This window comes from Choloepus didactylus, chromosome 6 (genome assembly GCF_015220235.1).
Source record: "Choloepus didactylus isolate mChoDid1 chromosome 6, mChoDid1.pri, whole genome shotgun sequence".
Classification (NCBI taxonomy): Eukaryota; Metazoa; Chordata; class Mammalia; order Pilosa; family Megalonychidae; genus Choloepus; species Choloepus didactylus.
In genome coordinates, this window is record NC_051312.1 from 104,368,843 (window position 1) to 104,383,739 (window position 14,897).

The 14,897-nt window shown below is 42.0% G+C and overlaps 1 protein-coding gene across 3 annotated transcripts in view; it reads right to left on the reverse strand.

Moving 5' to 3' along the window:
* The window catches only part of GRM5 (glutamate metabotropic receptor 5), a 554,896-nt gene extending 550,028 nt beyond the window's left edge, over positions 1–4,868 (reverse strand). For 2 of the 3 annotated variants that reach the window (XM_037841016.1, XM_037841014.1), the window contains exon 1: positions 4,732–4,868. The gene's annotated coding sequence lies outside the window, so the exon portion shown is untranslated. Of the gene's footprint in view, positions 1–2,554; positions 2,569–4,731 lie in introns of those variants that run through there. The other variant, XM_037841015.1, reaches the window with a different exon arrangement.
* Between the last annotated feature and the right edge of the window lie 10,029 nt (positions 4,869–14,897).

A 14,897-nucleotide genomic window follows, 5' to 3' on the forward strand; every position in this document is an offset into this window, starting at 1 on the left:
AATTGTTGAAAATTCAGATTCAAGATTCATTTTTTTTTTCCTTGGGTACTACAAACACATCATGAACTAAAATAAGATTTCTTGGGTTGCTCCTGTCTTTTTGCATTCTCCTAAGCTACACTTACTGATTAGATGAGGACTAATATTAGAATGAATATTCCTCTGATTATGAAAAATAGCACACATTTACCAATTGTACCATGTCCCTGTTTTGTAGTAATACACCTCAAATATGTCCAAATCCTGTACAAACTGAATTAGTTTTAGCATATATAAAAATATATCAAAGGACAGTCTTCATCATTTTTTAAGTTGGTTAATACTTGATATACATTCAGTAATAAACATGAACCAAAATAATACAACAAAAATATAAGTGATATTTGGATATTTCTCATTCTTCATCTCATGAGGATACAATGGATAAAATTAATGTAAAAGTAAGTAAATTCTATTCATGATTAATTTTATCTAATATCTCCGACCTATAGTAGTAAGCTACCCTTTATTTGCATTTAATTTAGTTTTTCTTTATAAAATGCCCTGACCATTCTATTGAAGACAATGGAACACAACGCCAATAAAATCTTCAATGTTTTTGATGAAAACTAAGTGGAATTAGTAAAACTTTTTAATCACAAAATAAGCATTTTAATGAAATAAAATTTTTATTTGGAAACAATAGAGTAAAAACTGCAAACGGTATGTAATTACCCAAGTATTAAAAAAATCTGGATTTTTTTAATGTTTATGCACAACATCAATGAGTGAAATTTTGTGTTTTTCCCTGGGTGTTTGCCATCCTGTCCGCAACCTGTACCTTGAAGTGATGTTTAATGCATGTGGCCATAAAGTGAAGAACAGGCAAGGGCTCGGATTATTTAAATATCATCTCCCTCCCCCAAATACTCTAAATATACCCTTTCTCAAATGCACATTACAGAGTTTGATTTCTCTTTGAGCATATAGCTCACAGACAAAACATTGCCATATGATAATACAAAGCTCTAGACGGTGCGATGAGAATACCTAGATTGTGCATTTTTCCAAGCATAGTGTAAATAACTAGGGAAAGCTTTTCACCAAATATTTTCCCTTAAGAAAAGCGTTATTTAATGTTCTACCCACATTATTTTCCTAAGGAAGGATCTGTCCAGAGTGCTGAAAAAATTACTCTTGTAAAAGCCTTTGTGAGATGCACACTACTAATCTGATGAGTCCAGGAAGCAGACTTCTCAAGTCCCAAATCAACGATCCTTTTAAATGTCAATAGACATACATAAAAGTAATAAATACTCAGATTATTTTTAAACGTGTAATTACATGGAGGCAACAGAAAAATAAAATATTTTCCATGCTCCATGAAAGGAATAGCACTAAGCACATCTAACAAGAGGTGGCATACCTGAACACTCCAAAACTCAACATAGAATGCCAGACAACGCAAGAGGATTCTACAGAAAAAGCTGGCCTATGCCCCACCGGAGCCAGAGTTGCACTTTACCTAAGGTAGGGCTTCCTTGGATGCTCCAAATGGCCACCCAATGTTAGGGATTTCAAGCTCAGAACAATAATACCTCATATAGGGAATGGAGAAGAAGAAGTAAGGGAGAACCTGCCCTCCCATCAGCCAGTGTCAATATCTTGTGGGGTGGGGGAGTGAGTAAGTGTTTGGGAATCTATCTGCCTGGCTACTCAAGGTTTCAGTTCAGTTGAGGCAGTGCCAAGGTTGTGCCTAAATAAGCACAAGTGCTTGTTAACTCGCCTCAATTTTCCTTCTCCACAGCACCAGCTCTGGAGGGACACTGGCTGCGGGAAACTCGAGCACCAGGTTGAAGAGCCCTCGCGGTGAACCCCTCACTTCCTTTTGTGAGTATCAAATGCAGATTGGGCTTTGTCCACCACTAGCCTTCGCACCCGTGGGCCTGCCTCAGGCTCTCTTCCCAAATCACTGTAGCCAAGTCTCCTTCCTCAGCATGACACTCATGCTACCTACCCCAGGGTAACTAGCAGGCTTTGTATCAGAAAGGAAAGCTAAATCCACCGAGAGGAAAGAGCGGGAGGGCGCAGACTGAAGATCCGAGAGAGGCACTGTAGCCCTCGGTGAGAGATGTGCTTTCAGCACCATCCGCTGTCCTCCCTCTTCCTACAGCAGGCGCCTCCCCGGCCGCCGCCAACCATTTATTGGGAAGCGATTCCCCCTTCCTATCTCCACCTAGCCCTGGGGTAGTTTGGGTGAGCATACTCTGCATTCTAAACCATGAGCACCTGACCTTAGGAATCAGCAACCGGGATCCCAAAGCAGGCAACAACCCTTTCTCAGCCCTCACAGCGCTTCCCTGCTTTATCCCATTGCTCTCGCCTCTTTCCCCAACCGGAGTAATTAACCAAGAGAGTCTGTAAATGGAACAGATTTGAACCTGGTTGGATCTGGCCACCCACGTCCCCTTCCCCTTCAGCAACCAAAATGTGAGCCACCCAGTAAGCTAATAGCTCCTACACCCTTCCCGGGGCCCAGGGACACTTGGGCACACAGACACTTTGAAAAGCTTACCCCTGTCGGCCGCGCAGCGGGCAGTGAGATGCAGTCTAGCTAGCCCCCTGTAAAGTTGGTCGCTCAGAGCCACGACGCAGAGCCGACCTCTCCAGTCCCGGGCTTTCCCCCTAAAATGATCTCAAGCTCATCTCTTGAGCTCGCCGCGCACCGGACAGCTGAGCTGAGAGCGGCGTGTGCAGCAATCTCCCCTCTACTGAGAAAGGGGGGAAGAAGGGGAAGAGGGGGAAGGGGAGAAAGCGGAGGAGGGAGGGGTGGTAGTTTGTATTTATAGAGAACAGTTCTCAGAGCAACTTTTTGGTGCCACCAAGTGGCACAGTGAGTTCCTTTAGAACAGACTCCTGGGCGAATCTGGATGGGCGGACCAGCTTCGCAGCCAGACGCTCATACGGTGGGAGGAGTTGGGGGCGACCCCGGACTTGAGTTCCATGTGCACCTTCGCATCTGAGCACCTGAAAAGCAGATCCCACCTCCTAAGTATGGGTCTGTGTTGACCGGGAAAGGATACCTGCGCCCTCTTCAGACAAGTGGCAGAGATGCCAAAAACATTGGGCAGGTGTCAGTTTCCTCTTAGGAGTCTTATCTCGGAAGGAAGATGCATTCCCATCACCATCCACACCCCTCTAGCCAGTTTGCAATATGTTCAGATCTGCCTCTAAAACCTCCTTTCTGCTATCCCGAGCGCCCAACCTTTTAACAGGGATGTCACTCATATTCCTTGTTTCAAAGTCATTTCCAGATTATCTCTCAATCCCTCAAATTCAAAGAAATTCACAGCTTGCCACCAAACCTCCTTCTTCAATTGTTGCCTTTAGAAAAAGCATGTGATGTTGGGCTGTCTGTATCTTAACCTCTCCAAACAGCTCTAGGAACTCTGAGTCCTCTTAGTTGCAGGTTAGGTATCTGATCAACCTTCTCACTCATTTCCACAGACCCCTCAACAAGCATGACCCCAGTCGCAAAGCTGGGAGCTTGGAACTGCTTCTGGTACTTTGAGGGGGGGTGTTCTAAAGCTTCCTTTATCCAAATCTTATGGGATATCCTTCGTTCCTTGTTTGCAGATCCTCAAACCCATATTATCAATATGATGGTTACTACTGCATGGGAACTTAGTGATCATCCCTCTAAGATCAATCTTTGTGTTTTGCAGATGGAGAAACTAAGTACAAAAGATTAAGGGACTTGTTCAAGGTCACACACTTCCCTAAAAACCAGCCCAGAGCCTAACCAGGAGAGGACTCAGTGAATACAGTGATGGCATACCTGACTGCCAGGCTCTTGCTCCTTCCACCACCCCAGAGAGCCTAACCAATCTTATTTGGCTGCCTTCTCTCCCACATATCTCTCTTTGTCACCATCCTTTGGCCCAAGTTCCATACATGAACCTAGACTAAGGATGCCTTCCTAGCCTTATTGAGAGCCCACGAACTTGAACTTACAGGTCCAGAGTTGCAGGTGTACTCTTCAGAAATGCTCCGTTGTTTCAGAAAACCTCTCCCTGGCACTAGCACAGTCATGGTATCAAAGTGTCACTTTAGAAATGGAACACTGGCATTCATACGCGGCCAGGTCCCTCATTTGCTGCCTCTCTTTGGGGGTAAAGCACCAGCAAGTGCTCTTATCAGCCCCCAAAACCCCTAATGACCTTAAAGATATAGCACTCATCTTCCTCCACACCCCCACCCGCTTGCTGAATGCTCGCCTTCCTTCACATGTATCGGTATGCAACAGAAAGAGAGAAAGAGAAAGAGATCTAAACGCCTCTTTTAGCTCAAATCTTTTTTTTTTTTCTCTTCTGGTTTTTTTAGTTCGTTTTCTATGGAAACGAGCCCACTTAAATCCCTCACTTATGCAAATAAAAGCAAAATGATCTTCACAAACCTTGCGTTGGAGCGACGCCGCGGTAGCCCGGGCTTCTGACTGGAAATTCATGTCTGATTCACCCACCATACGTCCTTGCAGGGTGACTTTCCTAAACTTGCAGGACCTCGTAGCGTCCCTGGCTACACCAGCCCGCCACCTGCCCACCACCTGCCCTCCTGGGTCCCTTTCGTCCAAGCTTCCCCGCTTGCCTGATCTCTCTCCATCCTCTAAGTTGGGGGAGGGGCTTTGGCCGCATTCTACATCCTTGGTGGCTAGAGCTGAGCGAGAGAAAATGAAAAACGCGCTGTGCTTACCAGGTGTGCGCCCTGCGCCTGGCACCCCCCCGCCAGCCGCTCCTCGCCTGCTCTCTGCGCTCTTGTAGCGGCCTTGGCTGCGGCTGCAGCGCTAGTGAAGGCGATGGAGGCAGCGGTGGCAGCAGGCAAAGCTCCTGCGGGGACCGCTGCGGTGGCGCTAGCTCTCTCGCGCCAGCGCCTGGAGCACGTGCCGCGCTTGGGCAGACGCAGCTGTAAGCGCAACGCAGCGCTCGCTCCTCCTGCAGCGCGCCGCGGGGAGCAGCAGAACCCCCAGGTCACAGACTCTGTGGGTGACAAGGGTCTCTAAGCCTCGTGGTCTTAGGGTGCAAGCGAGGGTAGACGTGGGCTCCCTCTGCAGCTCCTGGTTCAGCTTCCCCTCTGGAAGCCGCGGAAGGAGGAGAGCCAAGTGGGGAGGCGTAGGTGGTGTGTCACTCAGAGAGAAGCTGGGGGAGCAGGTAGATAATAAGCTTCTCCCTGAAGATGGCACTTAAACCCCTGACAATGATCGGGAGAAGGGGCGTCACTGCTGGAGGGAAGAAAGAGCCAGGAAGTTAGGGAACCCCAAGATGATTCAGAGGTGAGTGGTTATAGAGAAAGGTTTTTTTTAAAAATGGTATTAGTTATTAATAACACCATTTTGCATTTGTCTGCACTTCTTACAAACGAATCTTCCTAAGTCCATTAAAATTTCTTCTTTCCTAGTAGTTACTAAATATCTTTTACTTCTTCAATTCCTTGGCACCTCCCACCCCCATAACTGCTCAGGATTGCCAGAAATGCTGAGGTTCATAAACACCAAAAAGAGATTTCACTTCTGCCACTGAAAAGATATGGGTATAAATTACTTGCATGAATTAATTTATACAAAAGAAAGGTATTACAGCAATATTACTGTTATTATTATTGTTCCCATTATATTTCCCTAACTGAATGTTGGGAGCCAGATGCAGCAGGTGGATGGAAGATTAAAGCTGAAGGGGAGGAGGGGGGCCTGATGCATGCATTACTAATGCTGTTTATTAACTTTACTACCAGACCCTTGAAAACAAGGCAAGTTAAGTCTTTGACAGCTTCAGGATTCAACATCAAGAAAAGGAATATAGCCATGTATCTACCACATTTTGTGGAGCTTTACAATGGTATCTTTCTTCTCCCCACTTGCAAGTCTCCTCTGATGGTGACTGTCAACTTTTGAGATTCTTTGAGTGCAACCAACAAAGCAAGTTTTATTATTTTAAAGAGGCTGGCAAAGGTGTAGTGGCTCTTATTGAATAAGAAAAATGAGAAAGAAAGATGGCATAGATGAGATAATACAAAAAATAGTGAGAATTCTGAGGAAGACAAAGGGGAACTTATGACTAGATGATTCTGAAGACGTGATTCAATCTCGTGTATTAAGTGGTTTGTTAGCCCAATTTGCTTGGGCATTGGCAATGAGGACAAAATCTTAGGTTTGAATCTTGTGTGGACTATGTACCTTTGAGTGAGCTTAAGACACACAAAATTCCCATCCTTCCTCACCATTTGTACCTGGATCAAAGCATATGAGTGAACTGGCTGAGCCTAGGCAAGAAGGGGTTCTGATGATGGTCACCAAGTCACTTAAACTCTTCAATGGATTCCACATATTTGATACCCTACTGTCTCCAGGGTTATGGTGAGGATGGGATGTGGAAACATAAAGCACTCCATAAATGTAATGCATGGTTGACCAGGACCTAAAATGCAAAGGGCATTCCCATGTTGTACAATAGCAATATTTTTAGATGAGAAGGAAAACATAATTATATAATGTTAAAGAGTTCAGTGACATTGTAAAATAAAGCTTTACCTCTATAATTGCAAAGTGCTGAATTAGGTAAAATTAAAATTAAAAGGAGCATAAAAACAATATTTTAAGTCCCAAAGGTAAGTCCGGGTTATAAATTGCTCAAGAGGATAACTTTTACTTTAAGATGAACTGTTAATGATCAAAATATTGTAGTTCTTGTAAAGAATAGTAAAAACTAGTGAAAACTTAAGTATATTTAAAATTGCTCAAGCTTAAAACTTGGAAACGTCATTGACTCCTCTCTTTCCTTCATACTTAACAGACAGCTGTCAGTAAATCCTGTTGTCTCTGCCTTCAAAGAATATCCAGCATCCAATCACCTTTTTTTTTAATCTTCATTTTATTGAGATATATTCACATACCACACAGTCATACAAAACAAATCGTACTTTCGATTGTTTACAGTACCATTACATAGTTGTACATTCATCACCTAAATCAATCCCTGACACCTTCATTAGCACACACACAAAAATAACAAGAATAATAATTAGAGTGAAAAAGCAATTGAAGTAAAAAAGAACACTGGGTACCTTTGTCTGTTTGTTTCCTTTCCCTATTTTTCTACTCATCCATCCATAAACTAGACAAAGTGGAGTGTGGTCCTTATGGCTTTCCCAATCCCCTTGTCACCCCTCAAAAGCTACATTTTTATACAACTGTCTTCGAGATTCATGGGTTCTGGGTTGTAGTTTGATAGTTTCAGGTATCCACCACCAGCTACCCCAATTCTTTGGAACCTAAAAAGGGTTGTCTAAAGTGTGCGTAAGAGTGCCCACCAGAGTGACCTCTCAGCTCCTTTTGGAATCTCTCTGCCACTGAAGTTTATTTCATTTCCTTTCACATCCCCCTTTTGGTCAAAAAGATGTTCTCCGTCCCACGATGCCGGGTCTACATTCCTCCCCGGGAGTCATATTCCACGTTGCCAGGGAGATTCACTCCCCTGGGTGTCTGATCCCATGTAGGGGGGAGGGCAGTGATTTCACCTTTCAAGTTGGCTTAGCCAGAGAGAGAGGGCCACATCTGAGCAACAAAGAGGCATTCGGGAGGAGGCTCTTAGGCACAACCATAGGGAGGCCTAGCCTCTCCTTTGCAGCAACAGTCTTCCCAAGGGTAAAACTTATGGTAGAGGGCTCAACCCATCAAACCACCAGTCCCCTATGTCTGTGGTCATGTTAGCAACCATTGAGGTGGGGTAGGCGAATACCTCTGCATTCTCCACAGGCTCCTCAAGGGGGCACTACATCTTTTTTTTTTCCTTGTTTTTCTTTTTTTTTTTTAAACTTTCCCTTCTTTTTTAAATCAACTGTATGAAAAAAAAGTTAAAAAGAAAACAAACATACAATAAAAGAACATTTCAAAGAGACCATAACAAGGGAGTAAGAAAAAGACAACTAACCTAAGATAACTGCTTAGCTTCCAACATGTTCCTACTTTACCCCAAGAAAGTTACCTAATATAGGAACATTTCTGTGAACTTGTTCCTACTATATCCATCAGAAATTAACAGACCATAGTCATTCCTGGGCATCCCCAGAACGTTAAATAGCTTATCTGTTCTTCTTGGATTATTGTTCCCCCTTCCTTAATTGCTCTCTATTGCTAATTCCCCTACATTCTACATTATAAACCATTTGTTTTACATTTTTCAAAGTTCACATTAGTGGTAGCATATAATATTTATCTTTTTGTGCCTGGCTTATTTCGCTCAGCATTATGTCTTCAAGGTTCATCCATGTTGTCATATGTTTCACGAGATCGTTCCTTCTTACTGCCGCGTAGTATTCCATCGTGTGTATATACCACATTTTATTTATCCACACATCTGTTGAAGGACATTTGGGTTGTTTCCATCTCTTGGCAATTGTGAATAATGCTGCTATGAACATTGGCGTGCAGATATCTGTTCGTGTCACTGCTTTCCGACCTTCCGGGTATATAACGAGAAGGGCAATCGCTGGATCGAATGGTAACTCTATATCTAGTTTTCTAAGGAACTGCCAGACTGACTTCCAGAGTGGCTGAACCATTATACAGTCCCACCAACAATGAATAAGAGTTCCAATTTCTCCACATCCCCTCCAGCATTTGTAGTTTCCTGTTTGTTTAATGGCAGCCATTCTAACCGGTGTTAGATGGTATCTCATTGTGGTCTTAATTTGCATCTCTCTAATAGCTAGTGAAGCTGAACATTTTTTCATGTGTTTCTTGGCCATTTGTATTTCCTCTTCAGAGAACTGTTTTTTCATATCTTTTGCCCATTTTATAATTGGGCTGTCTGTACTATTGTCATTGAGTTGTAGGATTTCTTTATATATGCAAGATATCAGTCTTTTGTCAGATACATGGTTTCCAAAAATTTTTTCCCATTGAGTTGGCTGCCTCTTTACCTTTTTGAGAAATTCCTTTGAGGTGCAGAAACTTCTAAGCTTGAGGAGTTCCCATTTATCTATTTTCTCTTTTGTTGCTTGTGCTTTGGGTGTAAAGTCTAGGAAGTGACTGCCTAATACAAGGTCTTGAAGATGTTTTCCTACATTATCTTCTAGGAGCTTTATGGTACTTTCTTTTATATTGAGATCTTTGGTCCATTTTGAGTTAATTTTTGTGTAGGGGGTGAGGTAGGGGTCCTCTTTCATTCTTTTGGATATGGATATCCAACTCTCCCAGCCCCATTTGTTGAAAAGACCATTATGACTCAGTTCAGTGACTTTGTGGGCCTTATCAAAGATCAGTCGGCCATAGATCTGAGGGTCTATCTCTGAATTCTCAATTCGATTCCATTGATCTATATGTCTATCTTTGTGCCAGTACCATGCTGTTTTGGCAACTGTGGCTTTATAATAAGCTTCAAAGTCAGGGAGTGTAAGTCCTCCCACTTCGTTTTTCTTTTTTAGAGTATCTTTAGCAATTCAAGGCATCTTCCCTTTCGAAATAAATTTGATAACTAGCTTTTCCAAGTCTGCAAAGTAGGTTGTTGGAATTTTGATTGGGATTGCATTGAATCTGTAGATGAGTTTGGGTAGAATTGACATCTTAATGACATTTAGCCTTCCTATCCATGAACATGGAATATTTTTCCATCTGTTAAGGTCCCCTTCTATTTCTTTTAGTAGAGTTGTGTAGTTTTCTTTGTATAGGTCTTTTACATCTTTGGTTAAGTTTATTCCTAGGTACTTGATTTTTTTAGTTGCTATTGAAAATGGTATCTTTTTCTTGAGTGTCTCTTCAGTTTGTTCATTTCTAGCATATAGAAACATTACTGACTTATGTGCATTAATCTTGTATCCCGCTACTTTGCTAAATTTGTTGATTAGCTCTAGTAGGTGTATCGTTGATTTATCAGGGTTTTCTAGATATAAGATCATATCATCTGCAAACAATGACAGTTTTACTTCTTCTTTTCCAATTTGGATGCCTTTTATTTCTTTGTCTTGCCGGATTGCCCTGGCTAGCACTTCCAGCACAATGTTGAATAACAGTGGTGACAGCGGGCATCCTTGTCTTGTTCCTGATCTTAGAGGGAAGGCTTTCAGTCTCTCACCATTGAGTACTATGCGGGCTGTGGGTTTTTCCTATATGCTCTTTATCATGTTGAGGAAGTTTCCTTTAATTCCTACCTTTTGAAGTGTTTTTATCAAAAACGGATGTTGGATTTTGTCAAATGCTTTTTCAGCATCTATTGAGATGATCAATTGATTTTTCCCTTTTGACTTGTTAATGTGTTGTAATACATTGATTGATTTTCTTATGTTGAACCATCCTTGCATGCCTGGAATGAACCCCACTTGGTCATGGTGTATGATTTTTTTAATGTGTCTTTGGATTCGATTTGCAAGTATTTTGTTGAGGATTTTTGCATCTATATTCATTAGGGAGATTGGCCGGTAGTTTTCCTTTTTTGTAGCATCTTTGCCTGGTTTTGGTATTAGATTGATGTTAGCTTCATAACATTAGTTAGGTAGTGTTCCATTTTGTTCAATGTTTTGAAAGAGTTTGAGTAAGATTGGTGTCAGTTGTTTCTGGAAAGTTTGGTAGAATTCCCCTGTGAAGCCATCTGGCCCTGGGCATTTATTTGTGGGAAGATTTTTGATGACTGATTGGATCTCTTTGCTTGTGATGGGTTGGTTGAGGTCTTCTATTTCTTCTCTGGTCAGTCTAGGTTTTTCATATGTTTCCAGGAAATTGTCCATTTCTTCTACATTGTCCAGTTTGTTGCCATACAGTTGTTCATAATATCCTCTTATAATTTTTTTAATTTCTTCAGGATCTGCAGTTATGTCACCTTTTTCATTCATTATTTTGTTTATATGGGTCTTCTCTCTTTTTGATTTTGTCAGTCTAGCTACGGGCTTGTCAATCTTGTTGATCTTCTCAAAGAACCAACTTTTGGTGATATTTATCCTCTCTATTGTTTTTTTGTTCTCTATGTCATTTATTTCTGCTTTAATCCTTGTTATTTCTTTTCTTCTACTTGGTTTAGGATTGGTTTGCTGTTCATTTTCTAGCTTCTTCAATTGATCCATTAGTTCTTTGATTTTGGCTCTTTCTTCCTTTTTAATATATGCGTTTAGTGCTATAAATTTCCCCCTTAGCACTGCTTTTGCTGCATCCCATAGGTTTTGGTATGTTGTGTTCTCATTTTCATTCGTCTCTATATATTTAGCAATTTCTCTTGCTATTTCTTCTTTAACCCATTGATTGTTTAGGAGTATGTTGTTTAACCTCCAGGTATTTGTGAATTTTCTAAGTCTCTGATGGTTATTGACTTCTAATTGTATTCCATTGTGGTCAGAGAATGTGCTTTGAATGATTTCAATGTTTTTAAATTTATTGAGGCTTGTTTTATGTCCCAGCATATGATCTATTCTGGAGAAAGTTCCGTGAGCACTAGAAAAGTATGTGTATCCTGGTGATTTGGGATGTAATGTCCTGTATATGTCTGTTAAATCTAATTCATTTATCAGATTGTTTAGGTTTTCAATTTCCTTATTGGTCTTCTGTCTGGTTGATCTATCTATAGGAGAGAGTGATGTGTTGAAGTCTCCCACAATTATTGTGGGAACATCAATTGCTTCCTTTAGTTTTGCCAGTGTTTCTCTCATGTATTTTGTGGCACCTTGACTGGGTGCATAGACATTTACGATTGTTATTTCTTCTTGTTGAATTGCCCCTTTTATTAGTATGTAGTGGCCTTCTGTGTCTCTCAAAACATCCCTGCATTTGAAGTCTGTTTTATCTGAGATTAATATTGCTACACCTGCTTTCTTTTGGCTGTAGCTTGCATGAAATATTTTTTTCCATCCTTTCACTTTCAGTTTCTTTGTGTCCCTGTGTCTAAGATGAGTCTCTTGTATGCAACATATTGATGGTTCATTTTTTTTGATGCATTCTGCAAATCTATATCTTTTAATTGGGGAGTTTAATCCATTTACATTCAACGTTATAACCGTGAAGGCATTTCTTGAATCAGCCATCTTATCATTTGGTTTATGTTTGTCATATTTTTCCCCTCTGTCTATTAATATCCTTTATTGTACCTATACTGAATCTCTTTAGTACTGAACCTTTCTCCAAGTCTCTCTGTCCTTTCTTTGTTTCTCTGTCTGTAGGGCTCCCTTGAGTATCTCCAGTAGGGCAGGTCTCTTGTTAGCAAATTCTCTCAGCATTTGTTTGTCTGTGAAAAATTTAAGCTCTCCCTCAAATTTGAAGGAGAGCTTTGCTGGATAAAGTATTCTTGGCTGGAAATTTTTCTCACTCAAAATTTTAAATATATCGTGCCACTGCCTTCTCGCCTCCATGGTGGCTGCTGAGTAGTCACTACTTAGTCTTATGCTGTTTCCTTTGTATGTGGTGAATTGCTTTTCTCTTGCTGCTTTCAGAACTTTCTCCTTCTCTTCTGTGTTTGACAGTGTGATCAGTATATGTCTCGGAGTGGGTTTATTTGGATTTATTCTATTTGGAGTTTGCTGAGTATTTATGATTTGTGTATTTATGTTGTTTAGAAGATTTGGGAAGTTTTCCCCAACAATTTCTTTGAATACTCTTCCTAGACCTTTACCCTTTTCTTCCCCTTCTGGGACACCAATGAGTCTTATATTTGGACGTTTCATATTATCTATCATATCCCTGAGGTCCATTTCGATTTTTTCAATTTTTTCCCTCATTCTTTCTTTTATGCTTTCATTTTCCATTCTGTCATCTTCCAGGTCACTGACTTGTTGTTCAGCTTCCACTAGTCTTGTACTATGAGTGTCCAGAATCTTTTTAATTTGGTCAACAGTTTCTTTAATTTCCATAAGATCATCCATTTTTTTATTTAGTCTTGCAATGTCTTCTTTATGCTCTTCTAGGGTCTTCTTGATTTCCTTTGTATCCCGTACTATGGTCTCATTGTTCATCTTTAGTTCTTTGAGTAGCTGCTCTAGGTGCTGTGTCTCCTGATCTTTTGATTTGGGTGCTTGGGCTTGGGTTATCCATATCGTCTGGTTTTTTCATATGCTTTATAATTTTCTGTTGTTTTTGGCCTCGTGGCATTTGCTGAACTTGATAGGGTTCTTTTAGGATTTGTAGACCAATTGAAGTCCTTATCTCTAATTTATCAGATCTACAGCTTCGTGGAGTACACTTTCTCTAACTAACCAGCAGGTGGCGTCCACGAGCCACCTGTTCTCCACAAGCCAGTTCTCCCCTGCTTAGCCTTTTTGGTGAGTGGGGGAGTGAGTCTTGTGGGGTCCAATTGGTGTACCAAGCTTGCGTGCGTAGTTGGTGTTGCCTGCCCTGTATATGGGGTGTGTTTCTGGGCAGTCAGGGAGGGGGGGTGGCCCTAACAATCAAATCTCCCTGGTGATCCTAGAGTTTTAAAGCTGCTGCAATAGTCTAATCCTTCAGTTCAGTCCTGCCACAGTTTGTCTCTGCCACTGACCCACAAGTCCTTGGTATTGGCGTATGGCTCCTGAGACTTGCAAGTGGGACCCTCTTCCAGGCTGTGCACCCCGGGTCCTCTGTTGAGGGATGACTGTGCTATGTCACAGGTGAGTGCTGTCCCCCCAGGGCAGTTCTGGGCTGCTGGGCTGTGTAGGAAGGCTCCCAGTCTGCTCAAATGATGGCTGAATGGGGCTTTGTTAATTCACACTGCTCCACCTTCCCAACTCTGGGACAATCAGCTGAGGTTGCAGGGAAGGCTAATGTCCACGCCCAGTTTTGTGGTGTGTGCCTGTTATTTGAAGCACTTCCATCACAGTGGGTTTTCTGGGGCAGCTCTGGGCTATGGGGCTGGCGATGGGCAGGAGTGTTTCCTGTCCACCAGGATGATGGCTGTGAGTGGACACCCCCCTTTTCTTGGGAAGTTGTGGTGTTTAGAGAATTTTCTCAGCCACTGGATTATTGCCTTTTGTCTCAGAGCTCTGCTCTTGACTTGACCTGCCCAAATTGCAAGTCTTTGAAGCTTTCTGTATTGGGCTTCTCAGAGTAATTGTTTTAGAAAAAGAAAAAAGGATTAAAAAAAAAAAAGGGCCCTCCTCAGAGATCTAATGTGTTATTGAAATGCTAAGAGACAAAGCAACCAGGGCCATTAAGGAAAGGTCCACAGGGCAGAGAGATCAGCTTTTCTTCGGGATTTGCATATGCGCCTCAGGGCCTGAGCTCTGCCCTTCCCCTTTCTATGTTCACCAGAACTCCAAAAATCCTCCGCTTTTATTTTGGAGTTTTTCGTGTTGTTTTTTTTCTATGCCTGTCTCCTCTCTGCTGGGCTGGCTGCTCTCAGATTCTCTGGTGTCTGGTCTCAGTCTATCTATGGTTGGAGTTTGGATCAGTAGAATGAGTTTCCGATAAGGGTGCCACTGCAGTTCTCCCTTCTCCTTCCCGGAGCTGACAGCCCCTCCTCCCACGGGACTGAGCCTGGCAGGGAGGGGCGCGGGTCCCCTGGCCACAAAAACTTACAGATTTCGCTGATCTCAGCAGTTCCACGTTTTCATGAGTGTTGTATGAAGTATGCCCAAAGTCAGATTGCTCTGTGGTGTCCAGTCCACGCAGTTCCTGGCTTTCTACCTACTTTCCTGGAGGAGTAACTAAAACATACAGCTCACCAGTCCGCCATCTTGCCCTGCCTCCCCCAATCACTGTTAAATACCTGCACAGTTACCACCATGAGTCAAGCCACCATCATCTCCTTTCTGGTTTACAACAATAGCTTCCAAACTGGTCTTTCAGCTTTTTCACTTGTTCTATATAGGCTATTTTCAACATGGGAGCCATTAAATTTTTTAGGAAGTTACAGTAAATCAAAGCCCTCCATTAACTTCCTATTTCATTCAGAGTAAAAGCTCAAATATTTACC